The 16,564-nt window shown below is 43.4% G+C and overlaps 1 protein-coding gene across 6 annotated transcripts in view; it reads right to left on the bottom strand.

Annotated features, from left to right (window-relative positions):
* Positions 1–15,487, bottom strand: part of CNOT6 (CCR4-NOT transcription complex subunit 6) — a 51,930-nt gene extending 36,443 nt beyond the window's left edge. For 3 of the 6 annotated variants that reach the window (XM_066615032.1, XM_066615027.1, XM_066615033.1), the window contains exon 1: positions 15,330–15,487. The gene's annotated coding sequence lies outside the window, so the exon portion shown is untranslated. Of the gene's footprint in view, positions 1–2,776; positions 2,884–5,332; positions 5,462–15,329 lie in introns of all 6 variants that reach the window. The other 3 variants (XM_066615028.1, XM_066615029.1, XM_066615030.1) reach the window with 3 other exon arrangements.
* Between the last annotated feature and the right edge of the window lie 1,077 nt (positions 15,488–16,564).

Raw genomic sequence — 16,564 nt, 5'->3', positions numbered from 1 at the left:
ACACTCCCCGCCCCAGAGGCCAGCACAGGCAGAGGTAAGTTAAACACCCCATCCCCGGCAACAGCAAAATACTGCCTTCTCCCCACCCCCACAAAGACTTAGTATTTCCCAACTCCCAAGAAGCAGCTTTGGAACCACTGCCCTAAAGCAGAGGTTCTCAAACTGTGGGTCGCAACCCACTTGGTGAGTCGTGACCCGATTTTGGGTGGGTCACAAAAAGCTGGGCGACACCATCTTGGATCCTGGCAAAATGAGCTAGGCGGCACCATCTTGGATTCTGGCAGTGGGCGCCGCCATTTTCCAAACCTGCATCAGTCGTGTATGGGAGAAGCCTCTCTCCCTCGGGGTCTAAAAGAGCAGCATGCGCAGGCGCAAAGGAGCGAGGCAGCACCTGTTTCATTTCTCCAGTAAGCATGGCTGTGTTGGCAGGGCAGAACAGATCAGCGCAGTGCACAGCCTGTCTCTTGAATTTCAGGTGGCGGTCTAAAGCTGCCCCTTCCCCCCCTTGCCTCGGATGGGCTCCTTTGAAAAGCTTCTTACACAAAGTTTGGGAGGGAGGATTCAGGGCTCAGAAAAGGATCCTCCTCCCATAATGAAGGATTCAGTTGGTAAAAGTTTTGATGTGCAGCAAAATGCAGAAAGGGTATTTCTTCCTATACAGAAACTAAAGCACAGAACCAAGGAGAGGGAGGGGTGGGGGAACTGGACTGAGCATGTGGGTGATCAGAGGGCTAGGAGAGAAGGGGTGGGGGGAACTGGGGTGAGTGGACTGAGCATGTGGGTGATCTGTAGGGCTAGGTGAGATGGAAAACTCTCGTCTTACAGGTGTGCAGACAAGTCTGGTTTTGCCCTATCTGTAGGAGGCTTCAGGTTAGTTAGTGCCATGAACGCAGATTAGCATGTTCAAAATATATCAATGCCATTTTCAGCACTAGCTGGGAGCAAGTACACCCTTCACACACACCTCATTACAAGAAGTATATTGAATTTTGCAGGTGGAATGCTTGGTAGCAATGGGAGCAGGGGACAGAGAACTGGAAAAGCTTCTGTGCTGGAATGTTTTCTCTTGTCATTTGAAGTTTATGAGTTCCTAGGTGAAAACCTGGAAGTGATGTCCCTTCCTGCTTAATGACATCCCTTCCGGCACCCGCATCACAGTGATGTCACTTCCTGCTTGATGATGTCACTTCCGGGCATGACATCACTTCCAGGTTAATGACATCACTTCCAGTGGGTCCCTGAACAGATTGTCATCATGAAAAGTGGGTCCCAGTCTAAAACGCCCAAGAACCACTGCTCTAAAGGCAAGTTCAGGCAATCTTTCAAACCAGTGCTTCTCAAACTAATGGGGTGCACTTGCATTTTTTTTTCTAGTGTGCCAGGATTCTGTTCCGTATTTTTACTATTGTCTCTTTCTGTCCTGGAAATTCGCCGTGGACTGGCAAGTGAAGGCAGCATCAGTCTGTGGACCACCATTTTGACTAGCATTGATGTAAACCAGTGTTTAAATTATGATAAAATTATGCCTGACCTCCCCCAACAAGCTCATATTCTCTCCCTCCCTTGAACACCAGATGAAATCAAAGACTTTGCTTTCACATTTGAAACAACCACAGGTCCCTATTATGTCTGAACACAAGGAATTTTGGTCTGTTAACTACCTACAGTTCCTCAAGTTTGGATATAGCATGGAACTGTGTTCAGCTTAAAACGATTCTTTTTTAAAATTTCCCTGGTGTGCAAAGGAGGGAATGACCTGATACTGCAGAGAAGGCAGGTTCAATGCAGTCTAAACCCTAGTTTAAAATAATCTGAACCAAGACTAAAGAGTTCTCAATCCCGGGGGAGATAATCCACCCCACCACAATCCTTTGAACTCTAGCCTAGTGGTTCTCAAACATTTTAGCACTGGGACACACTTTTTAGAATGACAATCCGTCGGGACCCACCAGAAGTGATGTCATGGCCAGAAGTGACATCATAAAGCAGGAACATTTTCAACACTCCCCATACAACAAAAATCAAATCAATTAAGTAAAAGTTAATAAATATCTTTAAAAATTTATTTAAAACAAGAACATTTCTAACCCTCTCAAGCAGTTGTTGGTTTAAAAAAATCCCCAAACATCCCAAGGACTACAATCCTATCTACACTTATTCAGGAATAAGCTCCATTGACTATCATTGTTAAAAACATATACAGTATAGCCCATTAAAAGTACAGATCTGTAATATTTCCCCACTTGCAGTCATATACTATGGTAGCATCAATACATTAAAAATAAAATATACACTGAAATGAATGGGGACTCACCTGAAAGTGGCTCACAATTCACCTAGTGGGTCCCGACCCACAGTTTGAGAAACACTGCTCTAGTAGATGCAAGTGGGGCTAAGGAGATCCCAAATCCCATCACAACAAACAGTATCAAGGGCCACAGAAAGATTTAGGAAGAAGCTATAGTTTTTCCTATCAATCTTTAGGTTCTGAGTGACAACTTCAGTGTGTTGAACTAAAGTACAGTAGCTGTCATTTAAAATACCACTACCTTTTTCTTGTACCTACAATAGTAACAACCACAAAAATAGCTTTTTATTCTTAACATTATATTATTCTTGACATTTTATAAAGATTATGCAGTATAATTCAATCACAATTAGCACACTCAAAAGGTGTCAACCCTTGAGCACACAATATTCAGAACAGGCTTTAAGAGCATAATAATCATGGATGCCCGTATATAATGCTCTCCAGCTGACCATTTCTCATAAGTACCTTGATATGTGCTCCAATTCTAATAGGAACAGTTCACAGGCGCACATCCATCTCTTGATGACTGAAGCATCAAATCAGGGTTTGTATGCATTAAATAAGATTCCAGGCTATTACAGATTTTAAATAAAACAGAATTTAAGTCACCTCATGACACCACAAGCACAATACTACTAATTCTTGCTCTCTCAATAAACTGATACAAACATAGCACCAAAACAAAACAGGACATTAGTTCAACAATTCATATGAAAAGAAAAAGGTCACGAGATAACCAAAGCTTGACTTGTTCATTCAAGGAATCCAAAATATATCTACCGTGCTACAAATTTAATCCACATTTTCTGATAGTCACAAACACTATATTTGGAAACAACGGATAGACTAAGTTAAAATGATTTCTTTAAGAGGTTCCCATATTCCAAAGATCCAAATTTTTTTCAAAACAACAATAAGTTGCCAAAAAATGGCTAGGGGCAAAGTTAGTCGGCAATGACAGTTGAGTATCACCTCAAAGCCTATAAAATACACCATTAAATACAATAATCAGAAGCACTGGTAAAATCACAAGTATTTGTCAATATTATGGAAACTCTTATCCAGAAATTCTTAGTTACAGGATACTCTCAGCAAATAAGCAAGACATCCTTAGAAAATCCACACCAACAATTTCCATTCATCTTCATTAATTTTCAGGACAATTGATACTGCTGGTAATAGTTTTTGACTATTCATACACATAGGAAAATCTTAACATCCATCTTCCATGAATATTTTCAGATTTCTTGACTTAAACAAGAACTGACTCTATTCTTTACATATTTATATTGTCAACATGATATAATTTAGAGAGCAAGAATTTGTATTTCTTTATGATTAAATCCCCCAATATGAAATATTGATAGAACTTATAACAGAATCATCGCACATATTCAGCTCTATCTTCACAGGTTGCATTAGTAACCTTTATGCAAGAACAAAAAAGCAAAACAAAAAACCTCAAACAACATTCAATAGGGCCCCTTCTAATTTTGCTTTTATTAGAAAGCACTCAGATACCTCTGAACAATTGAAAGCAAGGTACAAATTAATGGACAGCCATTTTTTGCAAGAAATACCCACAAGACATTTGCACACACAGTACCTGTAAATGCAATGCAGCTGTATGCTGTTTTTGTGACAAAGTGGGTGTACACAATTCAACTGCTACTGGCTACACAGAAGTCTGACAGTTTATGGAAGAATAGCCATATTGTTGCGTTGCCACGAACAGAACAGAGCCTAGCAGCACCCGAAAACACTAAGAAACTGTCAACCCAATCCCATGCATGCCTACAAAGAAGTAAGTCTCATTAGAGTCAATGGGGCTTACTCCCAGGAAAGTGTGGATAGGATTGGGCTTTGAGCTCAGTGCTCACAAGATGTATGAAACAGACCCTTAAGTGAATAGGCATATTCAGCTTTATGTGTCTGCAATGAGCTCTGACCCATCTACACTCACGGCTCCAGAAATGTATCAGTCTTTCAGGTGCCACTAGACTCTGTTATAGGTGTGCATATGATCTAACAATCAAGAATCACCCCCAAATAGTTAACATCACTCAAGTAAAACCCTCTAAGCCAGTGGTTCCCAACCTTTAGGAGCTCACAGTCCACTGAGGCAAAAATTGAAATTGTCGTGGACCACATGCAACCCCACTTCACCCACAAAAAATACATTTGCAATAATTAGAGAAGATTTATTAGAGAGTAGGGGAGCATTCTCTTGGTGAGACACTGAAAGTGACCAAAGACAATCTTTTTTCCCCTGAGATCTTGTGGGCCATTTCTCAGGGTCTCGCAGGCCACCTGTGTCTGCGGACCACAGGTTGGGAACCAGCTCTAGGGACAGGTACTTTATAAATACAATATGTCTAAAATACTCATCTACTATTGTGAATTTTTAAAGAAGTTATTAACTGTGTCATGAGAAATCACATTTAAATTACAGAGCCCAAATACCAGGGCCTAACAATGAACTGCTATCTAACCAAAATAGACATCACGTACTGAGATCAGCAAAGGAAAATTCATTCAAAACAGCTCAACAAGCCTCTAACATATCAAAAACATATCAACAGATTGGGACAGACAATAGATGCTTAAAACCCATTAACTTTTCATAGAAGTGGGTCCACAGGTGCTCCCCTATTGTTTGTTTCTGTAAGTCATAACAGAGCCAAATTAAAGTACAAGCTTTAACTTAGTTCTGTACAAAAATAAAACATTCTCCATGACACCATACACTAGAAATCCTACAAATGCAAAACACTCGGCCCAGAACTAACACTCTTAAGAATGTTTTGTATAATTTCAATATTTGTACTTGGATTTAAATTAAGAAAAGTGTGTGGGTAGGCACATAGATTTGTAAGTTTGTGAACCTGGCTTCTCAGTAGTTATTGTACACTTATTAACGGTACTATAACGCATTACTTCAAACAAACTGGACTTTTTCCCTTGAAGTTTAATTCCTTATCAGTTCACTACCGTAATGCTTCATGTTTACACAATATTTACCGGTAAAAGTGTGCCTGGAAAATAAGGAAATTTCACACTGCTGTGGATTTTGCAGCCCCTGCCATCAGATTTGCAGTGCTCCCAGTCAAATCCACATTGGATGCCACATATGGCTGACCACTAGGAGAGCTGCAAAACAGATTAAGAAAAAGAAGAGAAAATCCAGTTAGACTGATGTTACTATTTTGGGTAAAAGGAGTTGTAGCAAATAAGCAAAAAACTGGAAAATTTAAAAGCTTATTTGCATCATTTTAGTTTATCAAGTCAGAACATTTCAAATCCCCACTATTTTTACTGCTACTCCAATAAAGTATTTACAATACTTTGTCATTTTGAAGAGTTACACTTGGTTCTTAGGAAAGCAAGCAGACAACTATCTGAAAATCAAGGTCACTGGCTTCCACATTATCAAGAAATGAGGAAGCACACTCTAGTATGAGCTGCTTCAAAACACAGCAAAATGCATTATGACAAGATCTTTGCTACGGCTCATGCAGAGCACTTCAATAAACTTTCATTTCCAATTCTTAAATCAGAACTAAAGTACTGTACAGTTTAATGTTAAAAATCCAACAATTCAACCACTTAATGGACACTGAGATCACGTTTGCAAGGAGGAGGTTGTATTGGTCTAGATCAGCGGTGTTTAAAGTGCTGACCACTGCACACCGGGAACACGTTCCTCAGTGCAGCCAGCACTTTTGGTTCCAGATCACTGCGCAACTGCCAGTTCCAAGATTGTGACAACACGATGCTCTGGCCCATCACATCTATGCTGCAATGCTCCAGTGGGCATTGTGTCCGGATTTCTGCATCGATGCGATGGCCAGAGCATCACATCATCCCAATCTCGAAACTGGCAGTCATGAGGTGCTCCGGAACGGAACGTTCCAGTCACAGGAGGGAATTATTCAGCTGAATGCCAGATCTGGCCTTCAGCCCGGGGTTTGCCCAAGCCCTGGTCTAGATAAAAAGATTACCACAGCACAGGTGTGGGTCCATAATGGATAATGTGGATCTAAACATGGAAGAATAAGACAATGGTATAACATAAGAACAGCCCCACTGGATCAGGCCACAGGCCCATCTAGTCCAGCTTCCTGAATCTCACAGAAGCCCCACCAAATGCCCCAGGGAGCATACCTGAAAACAAGAGACCTGCGTCCTGGTGCCCTCCCCTGCATCTGACATGGCCTATTTCTAAAATCAGGAGGTTGCACATGCACATCATGGCTTGTAACTCGTAATGGATTTTTCCTCCAGAAACTTGTCCAATCCCCTTTTAAAGGCATCCAGGCCAGATGCCATCACCACATCCTGTGGAAAGGAGTTCCACAGATCAACCACATGGTGAGTAAAGAAATATTTTCTTTTGTCTGTCCTAACTCTCCCAACACTCAATTTTAGTGGATGTCCCCTGGTTCTGGTGTTATGCGAGAGTGTAAAGAGCATCTCTCAATTCACTTTATCCTTCCCATGCATAATATTATATGTCTCAATCATGTCCCCCCTCAGGCATCTCTTTTCTAGGTTGAAGAGGCTCAAACGCCGTAGCCTCTCCTCATAAGGAGGGTGCCCCAGCCCAGTAATCATTTTAGGCACTCTCTTTTGCACCTTTTCTATTTCCACTGTATCCTTTTTAGGATGTGGCGACCAGAACTGGACACAATACTCCAGGTGTGGCCTTACCATCAATTTGTACAACGGCATTATAATATTAGCCGTTTTGTTCTCAGTACCTTTTCTAATGATCCCAAGCATAGAATTGGCCTTCTTTACTGCTGCCGCACATTGGGTCGACACTTTCATCGACCTGTCCACCACCACCACAAGATCTCTCTCCTGATCGGTCATAGACAGCTCAGAACCCATTAGCCTATATGTGAAGTTTTGATTTTTTGCTGCAATGTGCATGACTTTACACTTACTTACATTGAAACGCATCTGCGATTTTGCTGCCCATTCTGCCAGTTTGGAGAGATCCTTCTGGAGCTCCTCACAATCACTTCTGGTCTTCACCACTCAGAAAAGTTTAGTGTCGTCTGCAAACTTAGTCACCCCACTGCTCAACCCTGTCTCCAGGTCATTTATGAAGAGGCTGAAGAGCACCGGTCCCAAGTCCGGTCCCGGTCCCTTGGGGCACAGCGCTTTTCACCTCTCTCCATTGTGAAAATTGTCTATTGACACCCACTCTCTGTTTCCTGGTCTTCAACCATGTCTCAAACCAGGAGAGGAGCTGCTCTCTAATTCCCTGACTGTGGAGTTTTTTCAGTAGCCTTTGGTGAGGGACCGTGTTGAACGCCTTCTGAAAGTCCAGAAATATAATGTCCACAGGTTCTCCCGCATCCACATGCCTGTTGACCTTTTCAAATAATTCTAAAAGGGCCGTGAGGCAAGACTTAACCTTACAGAAGCCATGCTGATTCTCCCTCAGCAAGGTTTGTTCATCTGTGTTTTGAGATTCTATCTTTTATGAGGCATTCCACCATCTTACCCGGTACAGAAGTTAGGCTGACCGGCCTATAGTTTCCGAGGTCCCCCCTTTCCCTTTTTAAAGATCGGTGTGACATTTGCTATCCTCCAATCCTCTGGCACCATGGCCGTTTTGAGGGACAAGTTGCATACTTTAGTTAAGAGATCAGCAACTTCATTCTTCAATTCCTTAATAACTCTTGGGTGGATAACATCAGGGCCTGGTAACTTATTGATCTTTAATTTATCAATGAGGTCTGAAACATCTCTTTTAACCTCTATCTGACTTAATTCTGACTTATGTATGTAGCAAGTATGATAAGGAAAGAGAGAAGTCAAAGATGGTCCAAGACTGGTAGAGGGGTTACAATATCTGAGGCAGCAACAAAAGAGATAAGAAAATGGGGCTATTTGGGCAGGAATAGTAAAGCTCCTTCTTTATCATGTTCAGCTTGCAACCTTAACAGAAAATTGAAGAGAGACTGGGCAAGAAAAAAGATTGTATTTAATGAGGTAGGGGAGACTTCATGGGTTAAAAAATGTATTTTGGAGACAAATGTGAGATGGGAGCAGAAAACAAGAGAACCAACTTACTAACAATGGCAGGTGTGAAAGGAGTGGGACAGCAAGCTTTGAGTTCTGTGGATAACCCATGATATACAGGTGTGCCTGGTGTCCCATTCTGGAACCCCCCACAGTTGACTGAAACCTCAGATTCCAGTGAACATCCATCCCACCCTCCAGACGCAAGGGGAAAAGAGTACATATGTCCACAGCCTTTGTCAGATTCAGAACAAGGAATTCCCCAGGCCTAAACATCTCTTTCCATTTTATGAAAAAACCAGTAGTGACTTTTCATTCTAGAGCTTAGTCTGAGCCCAACAGAAGCTGCGGATGGATGTCCACAGCCTCTGCAGGGCTCAGAGGATCCTCTGGAAGTAAGTGCTGAGGGGCCCCACACACGTGATCTGCAGATAAGAATTCGTAGATATGGGATGCACAGATATGGGGGGCCCCTGTATTGTATCTTTCATACCCGAACAGTTATTGTATCTCCTCAGCTTTGTTTATTCAAATGAACATGTACAAACCTTTTCAAATTCAACTACAAATTAATCATTTGGCTAAATTATTGCTTCTTTAAAAACTAAAGGTATTTGATGTAATATTTCAAAAGAAACTTCACTGCTGCTTTACACAGTGGCTATTAATACTAAGCTATCTTTACTGAAATGCACTTAATAGCTGCCAAAATAGCACTTCCTTTATTTCAGGATATATCATAATCAACTTGGGACTGCTTGCAACCTCAAGGCTTTTTTCTCCTAAACTGCTTTTAGCTTCCACCATATAAAAAAAAATATAATACAAGGGAATAGCATACGACAGGGCATTCTGTATGTCGTCAAGAGTTTTATTACATAAGCAGAAATGTGCTCTCCTCCAAATATATTACAGGGACTATAATGCTACATGCCCGTTTGGATATCAAATTCATGAAAATATTTTCAATTATTTCAATCCTATCAGGATCCTAATAACTCAAAAGAATCTTAATCAACAGGGAGAAAAGCATGGCATTGTGTAATACCCAATGAACATAGCTCAGCACAATCTAAACCAGAGATGTCAAATATAAGGTCTTCGGGTCATATGCCGCCCACAGAAACTCCTTCTCAGAACCATGTGACAACTGGGTTCTCCCAGCACTACCCTTTCAAGCAGCGCTGCTCCTGCTAAGGCCCAAGGAAGGAGACCTCAGAAAACAAGGGACTCTATGGGGGAAGGGGCAGCCCAAGAGGGGTGAGAGAGGGAGGTGCTGCCACAGCACTGGAAGAACCCAATTATCATTGGGCCACCCTTCCAGCAACACTACTCCTGCCAAAGCGCTGCTTCACAGATCACCTCTCAGCTATGGCAGAAGCAGCACTGCTGAAAGGGTGGCCAGAGTGATAATTGGGCACTCCCATATCAAGATTTGCACATTTTCTATTTTCTCATTTGCAGCTAATGAGTTTCTATGTTAGAACGAAGTGCTTATGTCTGGCTAAGATCTGCTTAATGACATCACTTCTGGCCCTCAGCAGGCGCCATGAATGCTATTCGGCCCACTACGCGAAATGAGTTTGACACCCTTGATCTAAACATCTACAACACAATCATCTTGGGTAAATTACTACATTAGTACAAACTGCAAGCAAAGAAGCAAGAAGCAATCCCACTATGTTGGGCAATACAATTATGTCATTGCACATAACGGTACACAGTACACATTGTACAATACAGGTGAGACTCGGCCTGCTCATCATATGGCACCAGCTGAACCTCTCTCCAGCCCCAATTTCTTGACAAGAGACTTATGCCACAAGTACCAAAAAATACTTTTAGTATTTGCTCTATAGGCAGCTGCTTGAAAAGAGATTGTATGTATGTACATACATTTGCGTTAGCCCACATACTACAAAACTAAGAGCTGGCTAAAACTAAAAAAGATGAGCTTAGCAGTAGAATAAATGCTGTAGGTTCTCTAGTGCTTGAAGGCCGTTCAGACAATTTACAATGCCACATCTTTTATTACGGTGTGAAGGAAGAGACCTTAGGTCAGTGGTGGAGCAAAGGCTTTAAATTCAGAATGTCACGGGTAGGAGAGAGAAAAATTCCTGTTTAAAACTCTAGAGATCCTCTATCAAACAACAACAATTAACAATTAGATGGACCAATATCGTGTGACTCAGTATACAATAGTCTCTTATGTTTCTATTACTGTACTCTGAGATTCCATTTTCATATATGTCAAGTGACACCTCCATTTTAAAAAGTCATATATAGCTTACCAAACCTTAGATGTGTGGGCAGAAGGACTATGTTTCATGATACAATGCAATATAACAGTCATACAATTTGCTAAGCACTTGGCCAGGTTAAAGAGTTGAGTGCCCAATGCAGATTGCTCACGAACTCCTTCCTGCTCTTTTACTATTGCCCTGAGCTTGGAAGATGCCACAACGTTGCAATGTATTTTCCTGCTGTAGGAATCACAGCAAAATTCAGCGGCTGCTGTTCCCAGCATGTTCTTGCCCTCTCACAGACCAAGGAGTGTGTGCGCACATTTATGAGTTTACACCCAGCAGCTACTGGGGACCCTGAAGTTCTAACCACTAGATACATTGCTACCCTATATGTCAAAGATTAGAAAGAAAAGGTTTCAAGAATTTTAACACATTATCACAACAATAAGTGCACAGGAATGTCCTGTCCCACTAATTCAGTCTTACAGTAGACTGGAGTACTTAAGCAGAGTGCTTCAGCCTCCTCCTTCTTGAAGCCTTTACTGATGGAAGAGAAGGGAAGCCTGGACAAAACTAATATAGGTGAATATACAGTTTACCAGTTTTAAGGTAAATACTGTGGAAAATGCCCAAGTTCATTGGAACTAACTTTTTGCGTGAAGTTATTTTACAGTCTACTTAAAACATGAGAAATCATAAAAGCAATACCATACTGATTCATTAGTAATGATCTTTTGTAATGTTTGTCTAGCACCACACCTCACTCTGAAGTGGGTAACTGGGTTGCATGAAGAATTTTAGCTAGAGATTAGAATGTTTCCACAAATGAAATTTGAGTTGTACTTTGAACTTATGAGCATGAAATATTTAAATTCATATAACTTACTTTATCTTAAATGCTTCACTGAAGTAGATTTGCATCATTTGGAGGTGTTCAGTTACCAGTAGGGATACGAAGTGTATGCATGGTAAGCATGCCTAGTGAGTAAGGAAATCAAGTCTTCTGATAGTCTAATTACTTTTCATTTCATTCACAAAATGTTTTTGTCGTCTTAGCCCCATGCTGATGTTTGATTGGTATGGAGGGGGGGGGCAGAGAAATCACACAGGTATACCTGCACCCATTCCTGCCTAACACTCACACAGTGGATGAAAATTTTGTCAAGGGTCACAAAAGTACAGTGTCCACTGTGTGCAGACTCAATTGATACAACCTGTAATTAATGGCAACCTTCAGTCTCAGAAGACTATGGTATCGCGCTCTGAATGGTGGTTCTGGAACAGAGTCTAGTGTGGCTGAAAAGGCCGATTCGGGAGTGACAATCCCTTCCACACTGGGAGCCAGTGTAGTCTGTCCCTGGTCTGTCTCCCTGGCTAGAGGCCTTCCTTCTTTGCCTCTTTGCTTCAGTCTGTTGGCCAAGAGTCTCTTAAACTGAGAGAGGTCATGCTGCACAGCCTGCCTCCTGTACAACCTGTAATATTCAAAATCATAATGAACAGATTGTGTCAACTGAACTGACAACCACTGGGCTTCACAAATGCCACTCCCTAGGCAAACATTATGTCCAGAACATAGACATCAGGTGAGATTTACTATCCTGATCCTTATCTACATCTGTATGTATTATTTGAATGTCAGCATAGGGCAAAGCAAGCTATTTAACCTTTTCTACTTCCTTACAGACAAACTCAGTGCTGTCAGGGACTATGACCTCTACCTGACTTCCAAATTTCTTCACCAAAATACAACATCATATTTCCTAAAATCAAGTTTTAATACAGTGGTTTACCAATTGTCAGAGTTTTAAAAATTACTTTAAGAACCCACGCATGCCTACTAGTATGGTAGTAATTTAAAAAATAATTAGGCACTAAGAGCCAAGATATGAATATCTAAAAATACAGTGTTGCATCCCAAGTTCTTTTTCTGCTTACATAAGTAGGCTTTCACATGTTTCATGCACACAGAAATCCAACTGGATCATGGTTTGGTGTTGTGCTTGCACAACTCAGTGCAAGATGTCACATACAATACTGTCAGTACCTCACTGCTATACATTATTCCTCATGCACTTGTGCAACTGCACACAGAAAGTGCAAGATGCCACCCTATTTCTATTTATGCTCCTTAAAATACAACTTATAAAATGCCAAATAGCATTACCTGCCCATGCAAGTCCATAGTTTCAGCCTGAGCATATTAAGACAATGCTCAAGAATTCATAACAAAATGATGTATAGTTGTCTCCTTTACAAACATGAAATGATCCAAATGAAAAAGGAATAAAGCATTAATCCATACATGAATGGCTCAATTTCAGTAATAGTATGACTAAACCTCAAGACAAGGTTTCATTCCTAGCAGCATACTCCAGAGTCCAGATAAACCAGTAGGGAGCACAAGGTGAATAATTCTATAAAATTACCCCAGTGGCAATGTTGATAAATCCCCAATTACAAAATCTACTCTAGGATGAAAAGAAATGCAAAACACAATACAATTACCAGTCAACACTTGCAAATCTTCATATTCATACCAAATAATTACCATAAGCATTTCATAATCCATTTGAATTTTAAGTCTCTGCTACAAAAGTGGTAAAATCCAGATAAGAAAATAACATTCAAACATACCAAACACTGCAGAAATTCATAACTGTTTACAACAAAGTCTTTCCCAGCAGGGAGCATGTTCAACATAAATCAAACACACACAAAATTTTTGCCTATTTTAAATTAACAACAGAATAATGATCTTCTCATTTTCTAACTTATGTAAATAAACTTGAAAAATCCTGAAAAGATTATTTTAAATCGATAACACCACATTGTGCCAGATAGTGGAAGATCAAAATCTATTCTCTATCTTGTACCATGGATAATTCCTAAAATAAAAGCGTTATATTAAGAAACAACACACATGCACTCTCCCCCCCCCCATAAAAAACATGGCATAGATAGATAAGCATGTTATCAAATTCACAATTGTTTACTACCCCTTACAATCTCTCCTTGCTCACAAAGAACTGCTGGTTGAACTTTGGCTTTCTCAGTAGCCAAAACTGTCTTTTATTAGACACTCCCATTTATGCATAAACATACAGAACAGACTTGCTTTTGTACCCAACCCCAAGAGATTTGCATTCTAATCCTCCTGTTCACCCCTACATGTGTGTGTCTGGCTCAGACATCTACCTGCATATAAACATAATTCCTGCCTCCATCTCCTTACATTGGACAGCATAGCTGTCAATCATCCCAGCTAAAGCTCTTTCTATTTCAGATACAGGCAGGCTATTGTGGCCCTCTTGTTGCCAGTTAGGCCTTTCAGCTACAACCATAAGCAAGCTTACATTTATTATGAACGGTACAGATCGGCTCCCAAGAACCAGATTTATTTTTCAAAAGTGTGGCTGTTTTAAAGTTACATTTTCTTTACATTGTATAATTCAGTTGTCTTTCAGGAAGTGATTAGGAGAGGAGGCACAGAGAAAAGAGAAACAGTTGTCCATTTGGTTTCAAGGTTTCCTTTCTTTAATTTCAGGCTAGATTATATCAGAAGTGCTTCAGTTTTTCAGCTGTTGTTTCTCCTGCTCCCTGTTGTTTTCTGGTAGCTGCTTTTAATGCAAAGGGAAACAGAGTTTGAAAGCATTTCTCTCCATGAAGTCAACCCCTCGCAGAGCAAATCAGCAAGTTTACAGAACCACAACACATTTAGATAATACATAAAGGAAGAGCACTTTCCTCCCCAACCCTCCTTGCCCCCACCACCCCAGCTCTTGTCAACAAGCACTCAGGACGTCACTTCCTCCACAATCTTCCCACAGCTTTCAGGAAGGCTCGCCCAAACATAGATTCTCCTTTACTTTCCCAGCCCCCCCAAAAAACTTTTTTTCTTCTCATCAAGGTACAGGGGGGTCTCCTTTACCACGGCAGGCTGCTCACCTCAACGTGGCACCATGTCCTCCATCAAAACCCATGCCCCCCCAGATCAAGTGTGTGATCTCCACAACCCCACAACACAACACAAGCAACTAGCAAGAACCAAGAACAACATCACCTTCCTCTCCAAGACCTCTCCAGCAACAGAGCCCTCCCTTAAGCTGGGCCACACAAGCACCCATTTCTCTCCCACACTTTATAAGCCACCCCAGTTGTTTTTTTTTAAGTGCCTCCCTTAAAGGCCACAACCTCTTCAAAATACCCCAACTGCAACCTCCCCCCCAGATGCATTGCACACCCCTCAAAGACAACCCCCCACCGTGTTTTTGGTCCCTGTTCCAGGATATTGACCTCCCCCGTCCCCCCTCCGTAAACAAATCCCCCACCGACTCTAGAGCAGCGCTGCCCCCCCTCGTCTAGTGACACTGGGACCCGAAAACAGCCCCCTTCTTCCGCCTCCTCCTCCTCCTCCAGCCCTCATGAGAGCCCTACCCTCCAGAACGTCTCTCTCCGTGGTGGGCCCCCCCAGCCCTCCATGTTAACCCCCCCCCCACGGCCCCCTGGCGCCGGGCACGTCGAGCCACCGCACGCTTCCTCCTGGCCCTGGGGGAAAACAGCCACCGCTGCCTCCCCGCCCCCGAGGCGGCACAGCAGCCGCGCTCCCCCCTTCCCTCCCCCGGCTAGTCCTTCAGTCCTTCGCTCCCCCAGGCCGCGACCACCACCCCCGCCCTGGCGCAGGCAGGGAGGCACCACCCCCGCCCGGGGCCGCGCCGCGCCGCCCCCCTCCCCGGTACCTGTAGCTGCCGCATCCCCGTCCCTGCACCGCCCGCCTGGCTCTTTGTTTCCTACAGCGGGCCGGACGGGAGCACTGGCTCCCCCCGCCTCCTCCTTCGCCTCCTCCTTCTCTTCCTCCTCCGCCTCCTTCTCACACTCATTGAAAGCAAACAAGCATCATGGCGGCGGCGTCGACGGCCCAGGCAGCGGCCAGGCCCGGCCCACAGCGCTCGGCTGCCATTGGGCGGGCGGCCTCTGCCGCGTCCCGATTGGGCCGCGCCGGCGCGGGGGGCCTGCGCTTCGCCCGAGCCGCGCAGTCAGGCGGGCGCGGGGCTGCTCGGAGCTGCGCTGCTGCTGGCGGCGGGAGAGCCTCGTCCGCAGGACCCTCTGCAGAGCGGGACCCGTGGGGCTGAGCGCCCTCGCGCCGCTGGGCCCGGGGAGGCGCCCGCTCTGGGGAGCCGCGCGGGGACGGGCTTCCCGGCAGGCGCGCGTCAGGTGGGGCTGAGCTGAGCTGGGGCGTTTGGAGCCCAATCCCATGCCTGGCTCCTCAGAAGCAAGCCCCATTATAGTCAGTGGGGGCCTACTCCCAGGCAAGTGTGGCTGGGATTGTGGAGCCCAATCCCGTGCCTGTCTCCTCAGAAGTAAGTCTGTTTTGGTCACTGGGGCTTACTCCCAGGTAAGTGTGGCTGGGACTGTAGCCTTGGAGCCCAATCCCATGCCTGTCTCCTCAGAAGTAAGTCTATTTTGGTCAGTGGGTTTACTCCCAGGTAAGTGTGGCTGGGACTGTAGAGCCCAATCCCTTACTCCCAGGTAAGTGTGGATAGGATTGTAGCCTTGTTCACTTGGGAGTAGCAAGTAGATATAGGGCAGGTTGAAGGACAAACAAATGAGGGAGCTCCAGGTGCAGGTAGGGTTGTCACTGGGGAAGAATTAATATTGACCACTTCTGGCACAGGTGACTGAGGAAAGTTTTAATTTTATTTATTTTTCTGCTGCTGAGAGAAAGTGACTGGCCCAGGGTCACCCAGGAAGCTTCATGGCTGAGAGAGGATTTGAAGCTGGATCTTCCAGGTCTAAGTCCACCTCCCAAACCACGACACCACCCTGGGGGGTGTTTACAGTATTTTTTTCAGTACTTGTATACTGCCTTTCTCTGTTTTTTAGAACAGTGGTTCCCAAACAGTGGGTGCCGGGACCCACTTTTTAAAATGACATTCTATGGGGCCCCTCCTTTCTAAAAAGGAGATTTAGAAAG

This window comes from Tiliqua scincoides, chromosome 2 (assembly GCF_035046505.1).
Source record: "Tiliqua scincoides isolate rTilSci1 chromosome 2, rTilSci1.hap2, whole genome shotgun sequence".
Taxonomy (NCBI): domain Eukaryota; kingdom Metazoa; phylum Chordata; class Lepidosauria; order Squamata; family Scincidae; genus Tiliqua; species Tiliqua scincoides.
Note: the sequence above shows the minus strand (reverse complement) of the source record. Positions and strands in the feature narration are given on the sequence as shown.